The following is a 22,150-nucleotide window of genomic DNA, read 5'->3' on the forward strand; positions in this document are numbered from 1 at the left end:
CCTTTCTTATGGATTAGGATTATGTTAGCGTTCTTCCAAGATTCCGGTACGTTCGAGGTCATGAGGCATTGTGTATATAGGGCGGCCAATCTTTCTAGGACAGTGTTCCCACCATCCTTCAACAAATCTGCTGTTACCTGATCCTCCCCAGCTGCCTTCCCCCTTTGCATAGCTCCCAAGGCGTTCTTTACCTCTTCCGGTGTTACTTGTGGGATTTCAAGTTCCTCTAGCCTATTCTCTCTCACCTTATCGTTGTGGGTGTTACTGGTACTGTATAAATCTCTATAAAACTCTTCAGCCACTTGAACTATCTCATCCATATTAGTAACGATATTGCCGGCTTTGTCTCTTAACGCACACATCTGATTCTTGCCTATTCCTAGTTTCTTCTTCACTGCTTTTAGGCTTCCTCCGTTCCCGAGAGCCTGTTCAATTCTATCCATATTATAGTTCCTTATGTCCGCTGTCTTACGCTTGTTGATTAACTTAGAAAGTTCTGCCAGTTCTATTCTAGCTGTAGGGTTAGAGGCTTTCATACATTGGCGTTTCTTGATCAGATCTTTCGTCTCCTGCGATAGCTTACTGGTTTCCTGTTTAACGGCGTTACCACCGACTTCTATTGCGCACTCCTTAATGATGCCCATAAGATTGTCGTTCATTGCTTCAACACTATGGTCCTCTTCCTGGGTTAAAGCCGAATACCTGTTCTGTAGCTTGATCTGGAATTCCTCTAGTTTCCCTCTTACCGCTAACTCATTGATTGGCTTCTTATGTACCAGTTTCTTCAGCTCCCTCCTCAAGTCAACGCTAATTCGAGTTCTTACCATCCTATGGTCACTGCAGCGCACCTTGCCGAGCACGTCTACATCTTGTATGATTCCAGGGTTCGCGCAGAGTATGAAGTCGATTTCATTTCTAGTCTCACCATTCGGGCTCCTCCACGTCCACTTTCGGCCAACCCACTTGCGGAAAAAGGTATTCATTATCCGCATATTATTCTGTTCTGCAAACTCTACTAATAACTCTCCTCTGCTATTCCTAGAGCCTATTCCATATTCCCCCACTGACTTGTCTCCAGCCTGCTTCTTGCCTACCCTGGCATTGAAATTGCCCATCAGTATACTGTATTTTGTTTTGACTTTACCCATCACCGATTCCACGTCTTCATAGAAGCTTTCGACTTCCTGGTCATCATGACTAGATGTAGGGGCGTAGACCTGTACAACCTTCATTTTGTACCTCTTATTAAGTTTCACAACAAGACATGCCACCCTCTCGTTAATGCTATAGAATTCCTGTATGTTACCAGCTATGTTCTTATTAATCAGGAATCCGACTCCTAGTTCTCGTCTCTCTGCTAAGCCCCGGTAGCACAGGACGTGCCCGCTTTTTAGCACTGTATATGCTTCTTTTGGCCTCCTAACTTCACTGAGCCATATTATATCCCATTTACTGCCCTCTAATTCCTCCAATAGCACTGCTAGACTCGCCTCACTAGATAACGTTCTAGCGTTAAACGTTGCCAGGTTCATATTCCAATGGCGGCCTGTCCGGAGCCAGGGATTCTTAGCACTCTCTGCAGCGTCACAGGTCTGACCGCCGCCGTGGTCAGTTGCTTCGCAGCTGCTGGGGACTGAGGGCCGGGGTTTGATTGTTGTGTTCATATAGGAGGTTGTGGCCAAGTACTGCACCAGGGTGGCCAATCCTGCTCTGGTGAGAGAGTGCGTTACCGGTTCTGGTCACCGGGATCAGGCCGCACTCCAGGCCTGTTTGTGCAATTTTCTCAACACACGGTTTTTTTTTTTTTGTATTTTCCGGTGGAGAATTGTGCGGCACCGGGATTTGAATCACGGTCCTCTTGCACGGGAGGCGGATACTCTACCGACCCCGCAGGAGTTAAATTAAAAATTAAATTATGGGTTTTACGTGACAAAACCACTTTCTGATTATGAGGCACGCCGTAGTGGAGGACTCCGGAAATTTCGACCACCTGGGGTTCTTTAACGTGCACCTAAATCTAAGTACACGGGTGTTTTCGCATTTGGCCCCCATATAAATGCGGCCGCCGTGGCCGGGATGCGATCCCGCGACCTCGTGCTCAGCAGTCTAACACCATAGCCACTGAGTAACCACGGCGGGTCCCGCAGTAGTTGTACGCCTCATTTAACGTGCAGTGGTGCCCTATTTGATCAGTCAAGGTGGACCAATCTGAGCTCGGTTATACCGCACGGATGGCACTCGGCTAGAGAACCTGGTATTTATGACTTGCACATGTGTGGCCATACATAATTGAAGATATATATCTTTCTTTATTTTTATTTTAGAAGGGTTCCCACACAGTGATAAAATAAAGGAAAAGACATTAAATAGAAAGAAAAAAAAAGAAAGAAAAAGGGGGAAAAAAGGAACATAACAGGTGATTTGAACTCGTGACCGTTGGATGTTGCCCGGAAAGATAGCTCAGTCGGTTGGTTCGTGAGGCCCCAGGTTACTTTCAAGCGCCATAGCTCCTGCTCCGAGCCTCATACTTGCATGGAAAGGGACTGATGTTGTCCGCGACAACATTAGTGTTGTCCGCGGCATACTTTCTTGGAAAAATGGCCGCCCGAGGAGAAGAGCGAGCTCGAGCGGCTTTAGAGACTAGGAAAACTGCCTTAAAATATTCAGACTTGAGGGAAAGCTTCGTTATCAAACGATAGCACGGCAATCAGCATTCGAATACGACGAGAGAAATTATAGAGACGTGGAAAATTCCCTTGAAATAAATATGGTTTGCGAGACCAATGCTTGTAAGTATTGAACCTCTTAAAAGATGAGGGGGGAATATGCGCTCACCGAGAGGGCATCGTACGCACGAGACCACCACCAGGCACCTTACTGAGACGTGGAGGGCTCTGCGGCCGGAAGCAAAGCCTCCGTTCTCCGCCGGCCAAGAGGGGAAAACGCGCTTTCCGATCGCTCAAGGTTGCGCGGACATAGTATAACTCTAGCGTCTAGGAACAGCTTAACCAGGTGCGGGGGCGGCACGCATAGCGTGGGAAGCTAGCCGCCAGAATAACTATCTCAAGGGCTGCTGCTGACGAGGAAGAAATACCTTCGTGTAATTATAATAACCCTAATAGGACTATTTTCGAAAGAAAAAAAAAGGAAACTGCCCAGAGAGCTATGACTGATGATTTTCTATATATATATATATTCATCTCATCTATGGGATCGCATGCGCGCGCTGTTGCTTAGTCTCTGCGTGTAGTAGTTAAGAGAGCCAGTTTAAGGGCGGAGAAGAAGAAAATTATTCTGCCTCATTTTTGGAAGTCTGCTGATTGTAAACACAGATATATATGTAACAAGTGAATTTCAAGTGTCAACCAAGTTTGTTCCATGTACTTCTAATGGCTGTCAAGAAAAAAATACTTTGTTTCCGCTTATTTAGATGTGAATGATATGAGTGATTTATAACTTGAAAGCGTAATGTATAGCTCGCATGCCTTAATTTGCAGGGATTGGTGCCATAATCTTATGAAGGATTTTCTTCTGGATGGGAGAGGCTGCATCTGCAGCATAGCGGGGCTGGTTTTTTGATGGTTTAGCTCCTCCAAACTAATTCAACTCGCACTTTTATAGATCTACTTCTTCTACTTTTCTACTTTTTCTACTTTTCTACTTCTTCTCCTCCTGTCCCGTAGGTCGGGACGGGAGGAGGATCGTCGGGAAACACATTCTCCTCCCAGACGTAGCTAAGTTCTTCGCTACTGCCTGAGGCCATGGGTGTTCGGTGGGCCGAATGACGACTGCACCGCCTGTCACCACAGGCTTAATTCTTGCTGGCGAATGCCTGGCAGCCACATTCGATGGCAGCACGTGCGTGCGAGCTCGCGCTGTAGGCGGAGAGAAAGAAGAAGATGTTTGAGCCCTCCGGACATAACGCATATCACGCACAATATCTCTTGTCCTTGGGCGTGATATGTGTAAGGACAAGAAATGTAATTTGCAACAGGCGATTTTGTGCTATATTGTGCGTGCTATGCGTTATGTCCGGAAGGCTCAAACATCTTCTTCTTTCTCTCCGCCTGTAGCGCGAGCTCGCACGCACGTGCTGCCATCGAATGTGGCTGCCAGGCATTGGCCAGCAAGAATTAAGCCTGTGGTGACAGGCGGTGCAGTCGTCATTCGGCCCACCGAACATCCATGGCCTCAGGCAGTAGCGGAGAACTTAGCTACGTCTGGGAGGAGAATGTGTTTCCCGACGATCCACCTCCCGTCCCGACCTACCGCTTCGCCACACCACGCCAGCGACACAATTTTACAAGAGAAGATACAGAAGAAATGATAGTATCAAGCAAGCACGCAGGGATAATCATCGGAAGAAATGGCAGCACGGTCCGGAAGATCCAGGATGACACACGTGCGTACATCACGGTCCTACGTGATCTTGGTAACGTTGTAGCCACCGTGGAGATTGCGGGAAGAGAAGAATCACGCCGGAAAGCACGAGAACGCATTGAAAAACTGACACAGCCACCGAAGTTTGAAACGTGTTTCGTGAAAAAAGAACCCGACATGGAAGAAAAAGTACGACCTCTGACTAACTGGGCCGAGCTGCTCGCGAAAAGTGATGAAGCACAACGGACGCGCTGGGCCCACTTACCACCTGTAAGGAAATATTTCTACACCGAGGATCCCAATGTTGCGCGCATGACTGCAGAAGACGTACAAAAATTGAGGGCAGACTATGATATAGTTGTCAAGTATCTCGGAGCACAAACGTGTCCACCCATAACAACCAAGCCAGTAGAATCATTTGAGCAAGCATTTTCAAAGCATCCAGAAATTTTGGGCGAAATCTACAAGAACAAATTCCTGAAGCCGACTCCAATTCAGAGACAAGCCTGGCCACTTCTTCTGCAAGGTCAGGACCTGATTGGTATTGCACAGACGGGCACAGGCAAGACACTGGCATTTCTCTTACCTGCATTGGTGCACGTCGACAACCAGGATCTTCCAAGGGAGAAGAGGAAAGGGCCAACCTGTCTCATCTTGGCCCCGACACGCGAACTGGCCCAGCAAATAGAGAGAGAGACAAAGAAATACCACTACCGAGGCATAAAGTCAGTGTGCATTTATGGAGGTGGCAATCGGCGGGAGCAGATCGCAGCTGTAAAACAAGGTGTGGAGATAGTAATCGCGACTCCTGGCCGGCTTAACGACTTAGCCATGAACAAGTACATCGACCTGAAATACGTGACCTTTCTCGTCATGGATGAAGCTGACCGCATGCTGGACATGGGCTTTGAGTTGGAAATTAAGAAGATTATGTTGGACATCAGGCCGGACCGCCAAACGGTAATGACAAGTGCCACGTGGCCAGAGGACGTGCATCGTCTGTCTGAAAAGTACACGAGCAGCCCATTCCAAGTGTTTATTGGCTCACTGGACTTGCGTGCAGTTCACACAGTGACGCAAACCATCATTCTTTGTGAAGAGATTGAGAAAAGACAGCACCTTTTCACTTTCCTCGGCTCCATGCAGCCTCAAGACAAGGTGATCATCTTTCTAAGCACTAAAGCAATGGTTGACCGCCTTACGGGCGAACTTGTCTTATCTGGAACCGACTGTGACTCAATACATGGAGATCGTGAACAAGGGGATCGAGAAAAAGCGCTCGACGATCTAGCAAGTGGGAAGGTGCAAGTTTTGATTGCTACAGATGTTGCAGCCCGAGGTTTGGACATCAAGGACGTGACTCACATCTTCAACTTTGATTTTCCCCGCAACATTGAAGACTATGTTCACCGTGTAGGAAGGACTGGCCGTGCAGGCCGTTTTGGGGAGGCAGTCACCTTGGTGACTCGCGAGAACTGGATGCACGCCCCCGAACTCATTCGAATATTGGAGGAGGCCAACCAGGTTGTGCCGAAGGCACTTTATGAGATGGCTGACAGGTACAAGAACAGGCAATCTAGACGTCAGAACTGCCAGCAGTCCAAAAAAAAAAGATGAGTCAAGGTAGTGGCAAGTGGCAACGTTGCCAGTGCTAATAAAGCATTTTTTTTTTTTGTGTGTGTGTGTGTGTGTGTGTGTGTTGTTGTTGCCTCGCTCAACAGTTGTCTAGGTGGTGTTACCTAACTGCGCCTGTCACGAACTGCACTTGGGCCAGCGGTTGGAAACGCCCTTGGCCCGCCACGGCGACGGTGCTGCGCACGCGATCCACGCTGGGCCCATTGGCCGGCCACGCGAGTGGGCTCGGGGATATCGTCCGTATCCAGTAGTAGGCCGGCGATAGTGGTTCTAGCTGATATATCTGGACGAGACCTGCGATGTAATCGCTGCGCCGTGCGCATGCCACCGATTCTCGTTTAAATGATTCACAGTTTTGCTATGCTTTTGAGCTCGCCAAATTAGCTGACGCATTGCTTGGTGCGTCTGATTGAAGAGCAATCGACTGCCTGTAAATGTGTAGTGTCCTCAGGCCGATATACAGATTTTAACCTAGCAGATGGCATTCAAGCGTGAAGAATTAACTGCTCTTTGTGCAGTGTATTCAACTGGCGAGCATTTCGCCACAGCTTTTCACTCTGAAATGTAGCCCTGTTTTGACTTTTATGAGCATGAGACAAGCTACGCTTTCTTTCATCATTTCACAGCAGACTCATTTGGCACACCATTGTTTTAAGTTTGTGGCCTGCCTAAAGGTCTCACTTGGTCATACCTTAATAATTAAACCTGATAAAAGACATCAGAAGCAATAACCAACACACTTGGAAGTTAACATTTGAGTCTTATATTGAATGCCTTTTCAGATGCAAATAACTGAACAGAGTTGTTTTGGTATTGGCTGCAACTTCGCACGACGGTACCTGCCAGATATTCAACTTGCAACATGAATTGCAATTAAGTGTCCGTGCAGCGTGCTCCAATTGGTGAGACATTGAAAGTTTCTTCTCATAATTACTCTACATATTTGCAACCTTTTGAGTATGTGCTTCATTTTAGTTTTCAAACAGCAATTATTTCAACATTTCAGTGAGTGTTACTTGAAGTTACAGACTTATGGACTTCTGTGGCTTGTCCACAGTTTTGCCTGCATATCATACATGATGTCATACCTGCAAAGTTTCGATCCACCAACTTTCAGATTCTCTTGCATTGGGTGCAGGTTCTTATTGCTGTGTGTGTGAACTTTCTACAACTCCTCTGTCTAGGTTTACGGCTGATTCTATTAGCATATACCACCTTTGCCACAAAATAGACTACATGCAGTGTTGTCTGCCTGTTGCAACATTTGTTATCATGCCTTGTGCTCATATTGCAGCTAAAGTGCAGCAAAACTGCAGGCACAGCTTCTTGTTTTTGGATATCGCCAGCCATGTCGTGTTGGATACACTTGATCTCATTGGATCACTGAAGCTAAGCAGCGTTGGCTGCAGTCAGTTTTTTGGAGGGGTGCCACCTGGGAAGACTGAGCACTGGTGGCTCCTTTTCTGCAACAGAGCAGTCCTGGAACCTAGCCTGAGCAAACGAGACAGTTAGGTGTCCACCAGCATGGGATACCACCCACCCTTCACTCCGATGTGTTGCTTCTTCTTGTAAAGCATGTGTCGCTAAAGCGCATGAGTGGCGTGCGTGATGCTGCAGTATAATATGAAAATAGAGGAACAAAAGAAGGAGAGAAAACATTGCAGAACTGTGAAACTTGGAAGCCGAATACTTCAATGCACATTATGAAAACACCTGTTGGTTAAATTATGAGATCTGTAAGCCCAATCAAGTGAATGTGAAAGTCAAACACAACATTGCCTGGCAGGTTCCGTCATTACTGCTAACGCGCTATACAACAAATCATAACAATGAAACTAATACCAAATTAGCAAAAGCACAATAACTGGCAGGCTCCATGAAATGCTAGAGGAAAATTTCGAAGTTTCCCAGTGGCCGTCAGCAGTCGCAGAGAATGTGCATTATACATATGCTACGAAACAGCATATTTAATATCATCATCACCATCAGTCTATCTTATGTCCACTCCAGGACGAAGGCCTCTCCCTGTGATCTCCAATTACCCATGTTCTGCGCCGATTTCAGCTAGCGCCTGCGAATTTCTTAATTTCATCACCCCACCTAGCCTTCTGCCATCCTCGACTGCGCTTCCCTTCTCTTGGCACCCATTCTGTAGCCCAAATGGTCCACTGGTTATCTAACCTATGCATTACGTGACCTGCCCAGCTCCATTTTTTTTCTCTTAATGTCAATTGGAATATCGACTATACCCGTTTGATCTCTGATCCAAACTGGACTCTTTCCGTCTCTTAATGTTATGCCTAACATTTTTTGTTCCATCGCTCTTTGCGTGGTCCTTAACTTGTTCTTGAGCTTGTCTCCTTTCTTTATAGGTACCTTCCTAGTTTTGTTGTGGAGAATTAATGTAGCTGTGGAATCTTTGTAGACATTTTCCAAGATATTTACGTAAGCAGCCTGTACTCCTTGATTGCATAATGCCTCTGACTGCTGGTATCTCTACTGAATCAAATGCCTTTTCGTAATCTATGAAAGCTATATAGAGAGGCTGGTTGTACCCTGCGGATTTCTCGATTACCTGATTAATGATATGGATGTGATCCACCGCAGAGTATTCCATCCTGAAACCAGCCTGTTCCCTTGGTCGACTAAAGTCTAGTGTTGCCCTTATTCTATTCGAAATTATCTTCGTGGCTATTTTATGTAATACTGGGAGTAACCTAATGGGCCCATAATTCTTCAAATCTTTAATGTCTCCCTTCTTGTGGATTAGTATAATGTTTGCATTCTTCCAGTTCTCTGGGACCCTTGAAGTCAATAGACAGTTTATATAGACAGCTGCCAGTTTTTCAAGCATTACGTCTCCTCCATCTTTGAGTAAATGGACTGTTATTCCATCTTCTCCTGTTGCTTTTCCCTGTTTCATGTCTTGCAAGGCCCTTCTAACCTCATTGCTAGTGATAGAAGGAGTCTCTGCAACCTGTTCATTACTGTTTCAAATGGAGGTATCGTGGTTCCTCTGGGTACTGCACAGGTCAGTATAGAATTCTTCTGCTGCTTTTACTATACCTTTGAGATTGCTGATATTACCCTGCCATCTTTCAGAGTATACATCTTGGTTTGTCCTATGCCAAGTTTCCTTAGTTCTCACTGATTTCATGCTGCATCCATTTTTTACTGCTTCTTCAGTCTTTGTCACGTTATAATTTAGAATATCCCTTATTTTCTCCTTGTTGATCAGTTTTGACAGTTCCGCTAATTCTGTCTTATCTCTTGAGTTGGACACTTCCATTCCTTGTCGTTCATTTATTAGACCCTTGTTGCTTGGGAGAGCTTGCCTACTGGTTGCCTGGGTGCCTTACCTCCCACTTCAGTTGCTGCCTCTGAAGCCAGCATAGTTACGGTTTCATTCTTTACATCTATGTCATCCTTAGCTCTCTGTTCTAAGGCTGCATATTTGTTTGCAAGTAGCAGCCTGAATTGGCCTGCTTTTACCCTTACTGCGTCTAGGTTTGCCCGCTTCTTCCTGACCAATTTTTCTCTTTCTCGCTTCAAATTCAGGTGAATCCTAGACCTCACTAACCTATGATCACTGCACTTTATTCTACCTAACACTTCAACATTCTTCACTATGCTGGAATTGGAAGAAAGTATGAAATCTATTTCATTCCTTGTTTCACCATTAGGGCTTTTCCAGGTCCACTTTCCGTTGCTACACTTCCTGAAGAAGGTGTTCATTATTCACAGCTTATTCCTTTCCACGAATTCTACCAACATCTCTCCTCTAGCGTTCTTAGAATCGACGCCGTAGTTGCCAATTGTTTGTTCATCAGCCTGCTTTTTGCCCACTTTTGGATTGAAGTCACTGATTACTACAGTATAGCGAGTTTGCACTTTCGTCACCGCTAATTCATCATCATCATGAATGTATGTGGAGCATAGGTTTGTACTACCTTTAATCTATACCTCTTGTTAAGTTTGATTACTACTACTGCTACCCTCTCATTAATGCTCTAGAATTTGTCAATGTTGCCCGCTGTGTCCTTATGAATTAGGAATCCTACCCCGCATTGCTTCTTATCCGGGAGACCTCTAAGCAGAGGACATGGCCGTTAGTCAGCACTCTATGAGCCTCACCAGTTCTTCTAATCTAAGGCCAACGATATCACAAACAATGCCTGATAGTTCCTCAAAGAATCCTGCTAAGTTAGCCTCACTCGACAGAGTTCGGGGTGTTAAAAGTTGCCAGGGTCACTTTCCATTGGCGGACCGGTCAGGTGCTCCGCAGCTGCTGGGGACTGAGGGCCATTGGTTGATCGAATGAGTCATTTGGGAGGGAGTGGCTGAATACTGCAACAGGGAGGCCATTGCCTACACAATATACTATACTTGAGCATCATAAAACTAATGGCTGTGCCAGTGGAATGCTTCTGTAAGCAAGTATTTTGAATCTTACTAAAATGTGATGGCCCGCCTAGAGGCAGCAACATCAAATTACCACTTCAGCCTCTGAAACTTTACCTATAAAAACTGTACATATTCAAATACTGCAATTACAAAAACTTAAATTCGGGGTTTTAGCTACCGAAATGACGATATGATTATGAGGAACGCCATACTGAGGGACTCCAAATTATTTTGACTACTTGGGTTTCTTTAACATGCGCTTAAGCCTAAGTACACTAGCGCTTTTGCATTTCGCCCGATAGAAATCTTGCAGCCACAGCTGGGGTTGATCCTGCAACCTCGAGCTTAGCAGTGCAATGTTATAGCCACTGCGCTACTGCAGCAGATGCAGTTGGAAAAAAAAGAAGTAGAACTATAAAAGTACGAGTTGAATTAGTTTGGAGGAGCTAAACCATCAAAAAACCAGCCCCGCTACGCTGCAGATGCAGCCTCTCCCATCCGGAAGAAAATTTTTCATAAGATTATGGCACCAATCCCGGCAAATTAAGGCATGCGAGCTATACGTTACGCTTTCAAGTTATGAATCACTAATATCATTCACAACTAAATAAGCCGAAACAAAGTATTTTTTTCTTGACAGCCATTAGAAGTACATGGAACAAACTTGGTTGACACTTGAAATTCACTTGTTACATATATATCTGTGTTTACAATCAGCAGACTTCCAAAAATGAGGCAGAATAATTTTGAGTGAATAAATAAATAATACATCTGTTTTCACTATGCAGACCTATATATCATGGCTTTTAGATTGCCTAGAGTACAGAAGCATTGGTCTTTGCTGAATGCCAGCTGCTTCAGGGACAAGATAAAGGTGGTTGTGATTGACACACAATTGATGTAGTGGTGGAAATCTTGACAAAGAACGACTTAATCACAAATGGGACATTTTTTTGTACATAGGTTGAGTGGTGGCCCAAGTAAAGATCATCACTGCATTTCCTTTTGAAGGTGACGAAGCATCTAGTATAGAATATGCCATGCTGTGACCATACACATCACACTGCAAAGCTTGAGCTATTCGACAAGCACATTGGTATATAGTTCAGTAGAAATTACGATATCTGAAGATGACAAAAGCAAGAATAGTTTCATTGGTAACACAATGGTTCATGCCAGCGATCAGAAATTTATATCTTGCAAAACACTACTTTCAACAATGTGGTATCCACCAGTCACCCACTAATTAAGCACATTCGATGGATATAAACAGGAACTAGCAAGAAGAATAAAGGGAATTTAGGAGATCAAGCCATCCTCAATAACAATCAAACAAAGCCAACAGACAAGGAACCATGGATGCCATTGTTTCATTTCTTTCTGTACAGTGGAACTAAGTAGACTCTCGTTAATTCAAACTCGAAGGGACCCCAGGATTTTGTTTGAATTATCAGGAAGTTTGAATTATCGGAAGTTCTCGCATATACGACTCTGAGCAAGATTACAGCGCACATTACAATTATTTATCCACTTAAATAATATTTTAAACATTTCACTCTTTAATTGCACAGTAAAAACAGAGCAGAGGTGAAGGATCCAGAACAAGTTTAATGGAAATCTATGGCTGACTAGACCGTTTGAAGAAATCGTGACCCGCCATGGTTGCTCAGTGGCTATGGTGTTAGGCTGCTGAGCACAAGGTCGCGGGATCGAATCCCGGCTACGGCGGCCGCATTTCGATGAGGGCGAAATGCGAAAACACCCGTGTACTTAGATTTAGGTGCACGTTAAAGAACCCCAGGTGGTCGAAATTTCCGGAGTCCTCCACTACGGCGTGCCTCATAATCAGAAAGTGGTTTTGGCACGTAAAACCCCATAATTAAATTTTTTAAGAAATCATGAATTGTTGATTGTTTTTTCTTTACATGTGCATTAAGAACAAAGTTCTCTATTCCATTAAGAGCAGCCAGTTGTTCTTGAGAATTTTCTTCTACAGTCAGAAATTTGCGGACCTCGGCAAGGTAGTGGAAGGCCTGTGCTGCTGTCACAGAGGATTGCTCTTCTGATTCCTCTTCACTTTCGCTGCTGTACTGTGCTGGCAGCACCTCAGCCACCAAGTCGTCCAGGGTGTCTTCCCTGCACACGCAGAGGTTATCATCGGCAGCCGCAAATTCACTGAGGTCAGCAGCTGTGTTGTGTGCTTGGAGTGCAGAAAGCACTAGCCTTGCTTCATCGCTCTCCATTTGGAGGCAGTCTTCACCTTCATTTCGAGCGCAGTCAGGCAAGGTATCACTGGTGTGGCCTGGTATGCGGAAGGCATGCTGGAAGCAGTTCCGTATCGTTGCCGATGTTACTGCACTCCATGAGTCAGCTAGCATTCCCACAGAAGACAGCAGTGTTACGCTGTACGACATGGAATTATCCATGCATATTAGCATCCTCTGAAGGAGTAGCTTTCTGTAGTTTATCTTCAGACATTTGATTACCCCCTGATCCAGAGGCTGGAGGACAGCTGTTGTGTTTGGAGGGTGGAATTCAAGACGAATTGCCTCCAGCCCCTCCACGTCACCGTGAGCGGGACAATTATCCACTATCATCAGCACTTTTCTTTTATCGCGCTTAAACCGCACGTCAAGTTTCCGCAGCCAATCCTCAAACAAAGATTGCGTCATCCATGCACGTGTATTTGCTGCATAAGAAACGGGAAGAGTTCGGACGCCTTTAAAGCATCTCGGACGCTTCGATTTGCCAACAACGAAAAGTTCGGGCTTGTGACTACCATCCATATTGGCACAAACCATGACTGTGAGCCGCTCCTTGCTCAGCTTTCCGCCGGTGCAACGTTCCCCCTTGCGACACAATGTTTGCTGAGGAAGGCACTTGAAGAACAGTCCCATTTCGTCAGCATTATAAATGCTGGCGACCGACCAGGGAAACGCGGGCGACCCAAGGGTTGCCGTTGGGAATTTTTCAAAAAGAGCCAGAACTGAGGCTAAAAGTAGCCAAAAGTAGCCACGCCACCTGGTCTTGGCGCCAAATTTGTAGCCAAGTAGAAAAGTACCATTATTATAAGCAACTTTTATTAATGAACAATAAATAATATCATTTTGAATCAACACAAGAACACAGAGTAAATAAAGAGCAAGGAAATTTGGTTCTCTTGCTTGGCCTTCAAGCATCAGGTACGTTGCAAATAAATAAAAGTTCAGTCCGCGTAGTTTATCTAGAGTAGATAGTGTTCATGCCGGAGTAATTTTGGCACATTCTATTCAACAACTCAGCAGGAACGTCAAACGATGATGCTGTTTTTTCTTGAAGTCGTAGCCCAAATTTGATTCGCAGAATCGCCATGAGCAAGTCCAGCTTCATTTTGTTACGGATCTCTGTTTTCGTCAAGTTCACGCAAGAGAACACGCGCTCTGCATCAGCGTTAGAAATTGGAAGGGTCAAAATTTTCAGTGCTCCTTGCGCCAGGTGTTGAAAAGGGCATTCGCCGCAAGGGTCCTTGTACGATGCCGCTGCGTGCCAGAAAGTCAAACATGATGCGCGATCAAGTGCACCGCTAACACTCTGCAGCTGGCGTATTTCAGACTCCAGTTCGATTGAGGAACATCCAAAAAAATGCAGCGGTAGCTTCATTATGCATTCACGGCTCTTAGCACTTTCTATGCCATCGGGATTTATGGCACACAGTCTTCGAAGTGCAGAGGAGGCATTTGGAAGTCGCTGCTGCAGTCCCATCGCCATTTGCCTCAAGAATTGGAAACAGCGCTCCCTCACGGCCCGTTGGTCTTCAATAGGGACTAGTGAAATCTTCTCTCTGAAGACGTCACCTAGGTCCACTACCTCTGGTTGCAGGAAAATCGACTTCATTTTTGCCAGGTCTAGCGACAGCAGACTTGCCGTTGTGTTGTGCCTCAAAACTGATGGATTCAAAATCCGCCTAAGAATTTCCAAATACAAATTTTCTAGCTCTTGGAAGACAACCAGTGGGTCAGTTGTGTTTGTTTGGAATATTTTGTTCACTCGCCTAACGTTACGGAGAACTGAGGCAAGAAACACGAGGTAAACATAATTTTTTCTGTCTCGATACATCTCTCGTAAAATGCGCACGTTGTAGCTGCGATCTTCTGCTTTCTCAAAAAACTCTTCGAGAGACTGGTACTGCGCCAAAATTCTTTCTATAGAGTCTGCAATAGCAAGCCATCTCGTCTGCGAAAGCGACAGAATCTTGGGCGGTGGATTTGCACTTTCATCTTCCACTGTCATACTGGCATACAGTCTCTTATAAGCATCTTGCCGGCAGCTGCTGTGTGCAAAGTAGTTGTAGGTTTCTCGCACTAAGTGCTCAACCGCAGAAGGAATCGCCTCCATCGACTTGGATGCCACAAGGTCCAAGCTGTGGCAAGAGCATTTGATCAGAATCAAGTCTTTGTTGTCCTCACTAAGACGACTGAACAGAGAATTGTGTTTGCCGCACATGGCATTTGCACCATCGGTGCAGAGTCCGAGACAGTTCTTGATCGATAGGCCGTGCTTGTCCAACGTCTTCAATACCGTGTCGTGAAGCGTTTCTGCCGTTCCATCAGACAGCTCTACGAGATCAAGAAGGGTGGTTGCAATCCTGTTTTCTTCTAAACTCAGAAACCGCACAACCATGCAAAGTTGCTTTGTCGTGGATACATCGGTTGATTCATCCACCATTAGAGAATAGCTGGAGCCGTTCAGTTGTTTGTCCATGTTTTCCGTGAAGTACGGGAAGAGAACATTCGTAATTATAGCCGTGCACTTCGTTCTGTGCAGATCAAAATCATTGAATTCGGAATGCAGAATCTCACCAAGTTCGTCGACAGCATTTATGGAAGTGTGCACTGCAGTGTACAAGGCGATCCTTAACTCTCGGCGAGCCTTTTCATAGTACGTTCGACTCGAAGACGCTAGAAGCTGCGGCAGTTTTTGTTGCGAACTTGGGATTACTGCGCACTCGCGGTGCTTTTTGGTTTCTGCGTGCTTCAACAGATCACTGTAGTGGGGTCGAATGTTGCAATTGCAGTACTTGCAGTGAGCAGTCGTTCCGCCGTCACGTGACGAAATCCATCCTGTAACGCATGGTAATATGCATATTAGATACTAAGCGGCATGCGACTAAACGCCTAAAGAATAGTTTCCGTTTTGCTTACCGCTCAGTTTCTTGTCCTTTCTCCATTCTTCTCGAAACGTGCGCTTTGCTCTTGCGTCTTTTCCCATGGTAGACGCCGGTGTCGGCAAGCCGAAGGCACAAAAACAGAAGCTTTGTCGCCTTGGGGTACACAAGTGTTATTTCACCTGTACTGCTCGTTCCTCTCTGGTGTCATGCCGTGCACACGGCTGCACCTAAACGCATGGTTTCGGATGCATGACCCTAACGGAGAAAGTACTCTAGATTAGTGTTACTTTCTCCAGATGGAGCGCAGCGTCCTTGCGGCCTTTGCTTCGCCGTGCGCTAGAATTAGCGTTATTTTCTCCAGATGGCGCGCAACGTCCTCACGGGCTTTGCTTCGACGTGCGCCCATCACCCAGAGTCCGTGCGTCTGCGCACCCGCGTCTGCTAGTTGGTCTCTATGTGCGCACCGCCGGCGGAGAGAATATATGCGTACAGGACGCGCGGTCAAGGCGACCGGAACAGCCATGAGGAGAGCAAAGCTTTAAAAATAATTGTTCTTCTTTGTTCTTGCTTGCTATTGTATATGCAATTGCAAAAAAAATGGCTAGTGAATGCGCCAAAATAGAAGTTCAAAGTAGCCAGAAAGTAGCCAAGGAGCCAACGTGAAATTTTCATCGCCAGACGGGGTCGAAAAGTAGCCAATTTGGCGCAAAGTAGCCACCAACGGCAACCCTGCCCACAGAACACAGACCTTCGCCCAACCCTGTCAGAGGGAACAGTGGCAGATATGGAAGGGGCATTAGGTTTTCCCGGGGAACGAGGGCAAATAGACGAGAAAAGAGTGGCAGTAACGAAGGGGAGGCTAGAGGATTGGTGGAGGAAGTCAAGGGATAGATAACACCATAAATCGGGGAGATAATGTTTCCTCTACTGTGTTAGATAGTTATTTGGGGGGGAGGAGGGGAGTGAAAACTAGGTTAAGGAAAAGAGGATATAAAGAAAGGGGAAAAAGAATAATAATAATAAAATAGGAAGGGGAGAAAAAGGCTAGGTGGCGCCAGCCGCCGCCCGTTACAAAGGGTATAGCCACCATCCATCCATCCATCCATCCATACAAACTTAGAGAAGGGAAACTGTACCTTCCACAGTGCAACGTAAATAAGCGTAGCGGTGGCGTCGTGAACTAAAGTATGCGACCACAAATGGCGCTGTACAACAGGAAACGGGAATGAATGGAAGAAACGGGAAGGAGGAATGTGAAGACGTCTACCCAGCGGTCGATTTAGGCACCACTGGCCTCCTTGAAGCCCTTGGGTTCAGCGGGAGCAGTGGTAAAGCAAACAGGTCCGCAATAGACATTAGTAAGAGGCGATTGGAGGATTGGTGGAAGAAAAGTAGGGAAACGACAAAAGACGGCGACGTACAAAAGCACAATTCGCAATGGGGGATCAGAAAGTTTGGACGCGGTAGTTCATAGTGTTTTTTTTTCTTTTTTCATTGGTTAACCTAGGTAGGATATTAGGCAGCATAGTAGCAAGGGCTTGGTGGCGCAACCCACCGCCCCGTTCCAAAGGGGACGCTCATAACATCCATCCATCCATCCGGAAACAGTATTGCCGCTTTACCAGGTGTTCTGTGGCTTTACTGGGTTCTGGCTGCTGCGCCTCGATCGTGCTCCCGCCAGTTTGGTTGCTGTGTGGCAAACGTAGCGCCTACATGTAGGCGCTACGTTTGCCACACAGCAACCAAACTGGCGGGAGCACGATCGAGGCGCAGCAGAATATATGTAGCGCTGAGTAATATCGAGTTAAGGCACACTCTGAACTGACTTTTAAGGGCATCCCGAGCGGTTTTTCGTTTATTACGCCGCCGTTACCCCGAGTAGTGCCGCCGCGCTCCAGCTGTTGCATTTCGTGTAGGGCTACTGACAGAATGCGGTTTCCAGATGGCACGATGGCCTCGACTGGAATAAACGCACACGACACCAAAGATTGAGTAAGCTTGAAAATATTTTATTTGCATTTTACAAGTACAACAAAAGCACACGTCTACGCATCCACACAAACGCGGTTACATAGTCAAGAACATAGTCAAGAAATGGCTCATTAATAAGGGTAGCACAAACGCACAAGAAAGAAGACCTAAGCTACAAAACGTACGGTCGGCTGCTAAGTATAATAATTTCCCTGTCACCGCGTGTCACTTTTATACAGCATCTTTACAGCACTACCAGGCCGGGTAGTTTGGCGGAAAGAACGCAACAGCTTACGGCCGTCAGCTGCCTCTTCCTTACGGGTGTCATAATTATCCTAATCTCCGCATCAACGTCGTGCAAGTCCGCATACAGGTATCTCTATCTGAACCATATGTGCCAGCTTAATACATGTGTAGTGAAATTATGATAACCACTGCGTCTTATCAAACGTATTGGTTTTGCAAATGCGCATTACAGCTGACGGAACGACATACTGTAAGTGAAACACAAGAGAACAAGGACAAAAGGAGGATACAACACTTGAAGAAGAAATGAAGAATTAGTAGGCGTACAGCAAACAAGCGATGACGGAGAACTCACAATGATGCATCGGGTGTTCTGTGACATCGGTTTGCGTACTTACGGTGTTATGGAGATCAACGGCATAAAAACGTACCTTCAAGCGTACTCCCTCAACCTCCGCCGCATTCATTATGATAATCAACGCCTAAACAAAATGAGGCACTATTTTTTGCCAAGAGTAGACCTCCTTACAGCAAGTCTATGTAATGACTCGCAGACGAAACCAGCATGCTTTCGAAAATGTTTTACCGCCGTAGTATTCGAACGCCAACGGCCAGGAAACACATCGATACCAATAGGCTGTCGGCTGTCGGTGGTTAATCAAGTACAAAAACCTTGACGCTATGACTTAAAAGCAGCTTCAACAATCAAATTAAAAAAAACCAACTGCCTATTTGCCTGAGGTAAAAAAACATTATTAGACACCTCGATTGTTTATGTCAATTGTTTGTGTAAAGTAAAAAATTCAGCATGTTCAGCGCCCCTAGCAGAAAAAGCACAAAAAAGCACAGTAGCTCCACTTACGCGCTTACGCTGAAACACGCCTCGATTGATTTTTCGCCCTCTGTGGCCATTTGTTGAACTTGAGAGTGTGCGGGGCTATGGTGGCTACCATAGCGGGGCCTGGGCGACCGACCAGGGAAAGAAAAGCGCGAGCGGTCACGTGATTCGGAATCGGCCGATGCTACTCGCGTCACTTTCGCACCTTTTTTTTTTTCCTTTTCTCGTGCTCTTTGTTGTTACGTCAGGTTTTACGTCAGTTTGGAGCGTTTTGACAAACGCAGGTGGACAGTCGTCATTTCCACAAGTTTTGAGGGTTATGTGTTTTAATTTCGAACTTCCTGCTTTGAACTGGCTAGCAAGCATGCTAGCAAGCCACGGAAAGTTTAGCAACAATGTGCCCTTCGGGAGGCTTTTGTTTCGAGCGTTTGTTTGTTAGGCTCTTGTTCGCTTTCTTTAATTTTTTTAGGCCATAGTGCGCTTATTTTAACATTTTCCGCTGTTGGGTGGTGTATAAGAAGTCAGATTTTTCACCAGTGGTGGCAACGATAGCCGATAATTTCCCGGTATGGACAAGCAAAAAGTACGAATTAACCGAATTGCGGTGTTTGAATTAAGCGGCCTTAAAATACATTGAAAACATGGCGAACCAACCAAAAATTTGATTTTTGTTTGAATTAACCGAAAGTACGAATTATCAGAGTTTGAATTATCGCGAGTCTACTGTAGTTTATTGTGCCCTTGAAATTTGTGGCAAAGTACGTACATTGCTGTTCTACATAGCATTGTCCTGAACCACCTCTGGAGTTGCTTTTCTTTTTCAGTTTTGCAACTTATTAGAAGGACACCAAAATAAATTTCAATTCCAGATGTACATTGTATGACATGTTGAAGAGGCGGCTAAAGTGCCATACTTTGGGGGGGTCTATCTTAGCGATCGCTTTCTGTAGACGTAATATTAACGCACCATCTTCGTAAAGCCATCAGGTATGCGTTTTTAGACGACAAAGCATAAGGTGACCTGTACCTGTTTTCAGCTCTTTCAATAGTAATTGCGCTGGCCACATTGACCAGTAGCAACAGGGCGGCGCCCTAGAGGTTCCCACTTTTCCGGCCCAGCTTTTCCTCTAGAGTTGTTCTACTAACTCTATGGTGTATATATCCTGGACATGCCTATTTATGGACAGCCAGCGGACGTTCAAAACGGGATGTCCCATGCATAGAGTTTTTCACTACATTACTTAGAGGGAAATCTGGCGCTGCTGCGCTGTGGTATGCATGGGAATGCCGGTATATTGTGACTTCGGATTGGCATCATTCTCGGAGAGACAGGACACCTCAGTGGGACACCTTGAAGACGCGCTTGGCAGGCACCGTTCAGTCTGTCGCAAGGATTCATTTTCAACTAAAACAGCACGTGAAAAGCTGTTTTGGTTTTATTATTACGCGAAAACATGTTTTGTTTAACTATGAGAACTTGTTATTGCGTGTACGATTATATGTTACGTAAAAAAGTATCAGCGGGCCGCTAAAGTTGGAGGACAGACAACAGGGTTCGCGCTCGCTTTAAAACAGTTTGTCGTCTGTTCTTGCTTTTCTTCGCTTGGTCATGCATTGTAGGTGAGTGTGAGTAAAGATGTAATATGCGTGAATGGAAACATTTTATGAAGATTTTACTTTGAGAACGCGTTATTTGTGTATATAGCCATATCCACGTTTTAGACGAAGCCTCGTACAACACCAGCCAACACGACCCTCGCAGACACACATACCGTCATTCCTAAGACGGCACGGGGCCCCCTTAAGAAACTCCCATAGACGGTGGCGCCAGATTTCCCTCTAGGTGTTATAGTGAGAAACTCTATGGTCCCATGGACATCCAAACAGGATATGGACTTCTCCTGTACGTCCCATGGACGTCCGTGTTGGATATACGGATGGATGGCCGGACGTTGGTACTTATGGTGGACGTCCCACGGATATCCGTGGTTACTTGGGTACAAACGGGCTCGTACCCGAACCTAAACGTATTCAGCAAAATGTATCCCACACAATACAATGACAAATGCCCCTGGCGCCGCGAAACACCCACGCTGTCACATAACGTGGGCATGCCAGAAGACTGACGTGGTACCCGTTATACCAAACCCGAGTGCGGAGCAATGGAAGGGAGTGCTCTTCAGTGATCGCCGGGTCGACCAAGAAGGTCTGATTCGGCGAGCACAACTGGCAGCAACATCCAGCAGAGCCCTGGACTAAGGGCAACCGACCGTTGTGCAAGACGGACGAAGCCATCTGAAGACGGCAGAAGACCAGCGAATCTAGAGCTCAATAAAGCTTTTCCCTCACTCACACTCTCGAGCTCTTTGCCAGGGAGACCCCATCAACATGAAAACTGAGAGCAAGCTCCAATGGTACATCCTTTGCCATTTCTAGCAGTTTACGAAGAGGTCCCATGATAACAAAGTGGCAGCTAGTACTGCTCTCCAGCTATGTTGACTATGTTTAATGACTTCATGGAAGTTTCTAGCAGTGTTCTTGCTCATGGTGGAAGATAAAGACATTCACGGCCACGCAAGATTTTCAAAAGGGCCGTAACTGAGCTTTGGGAACAGCCATACTGAACGGCCTGCTTGGCTGAACGGCGCGACATCGTCTCATGTTGCTCTCCTAGCTGCACATTCGTTTGCTTCATTCGCTCCTGTAAACAATCAGAATCCGAACTGCTGCTGCAGAACACGAAGTCGTGTTCGACGCTAGGCCGCTCACGTTGGTCGGATTCCAATGCAACATCGCTGAACAATGGGCTCCCACTAGCAGCATAGAGAAAGAAATTCTAGCAGCGTCAAGTTGATTGCGCTGAGTGCTCTCTCCAAAGCCAGATGGGTACACATTGTTCTGCTCGCTATTAGTTCCAGTTTGCGATGGCTTTGATATGATCATGAAGAATTCATCTACTCTTCGGTTTCTCAAGCGGCGAAACCAACGGTCATTCGCCAACATGGCGCACAAGGGTACTTACCGCTAACTAAGCGTAAAAAAGTAGCCGTCGCTAGAATACTGCCACGTACTTCTTCACTTAAGGTTTTTACTTCACTAACAAATAAAATGCACTCACCTCCTTTATCCGATTCCGAATGCATGCCTGCGAAGAATAAAATACCGCAACGGAGGTCGCAGCCATAGAGTTTCCTACAAAATTATTTTTGTAGGAAACTCTATGGTCGCAGCCATGTCGCAGCAGACCTGCAGCCCTGCAGCTCGCTAAAGCACAGCCTAGGAAAACGTGAGAAAAAGGACGTCTGCAAGCGAAAAAACATAAAGGGAACTCCTTTGAGGAATAGGGTGCATGCACTGAAGTTCGCCCATCTATAGGTGTTCTGTGGCTCGCCCGCAAAGCGGCGCTGCGGTGCCTCGGCGCAGGTAAAGCAATATTTAAGAAGGAAGAAGCATGTGTGCTTGCTACGGTAAAGCTGCGGTAAACCTAATGTTTTATTAGGATGGGAAGACACGGGGAAGACATCTGCCCA

General features: G+C 45.9%; 1 long non-coding RNA gene and 1 pseudogene across 1 annotated transcript; one reads left to right on the forward strand and one right to left on the reverse strand.

Annotated features, from left to right (window-relative positions):
- The first annotated feature begins 3,924 nt into the window (after positions 1–3,924).
- Positions 3,925–6,057, forward strand: LOC126547252 (probable ATP-dependent RNA helicase DDX43 pseudogene; annotated as a pseudogene).
- Positions 6,058–12,009: 5,952 nt separating this feature from the next.
- On the reverse strand, positions 12,010–16,675 carry LOC126547265 (uncharacterized). The gene is made up of 2 exons (XR_011894802.1): positions 15,600–16,675; positions 12,010–15,518 (listed from the first exon to the last, which is right to left on the reverse strand). It is a non-coding gene; the product is annotated as an uncharacterized lncRNA (long non-coding RNA).
- Between the last annotated feature and the right edge of the window lie 5,475 nt (positions 16,676–22,150).

The sequence above is a fragment of the Dermacentor andersoni genome, chromosome 1 (assembly GCF_023375885.2).
Source record: "Dermacentor andersoni chromosome 1, qqDerAnde1_hic_scaffold, whole genome shotgun sequence".
Taxonomy (NCBI): Eukaryota; Metazoa; Arthropoda; class Arachnida; order Ixodida; family Ixodidae; genus Dermacentor; species Dermacentor andersoni.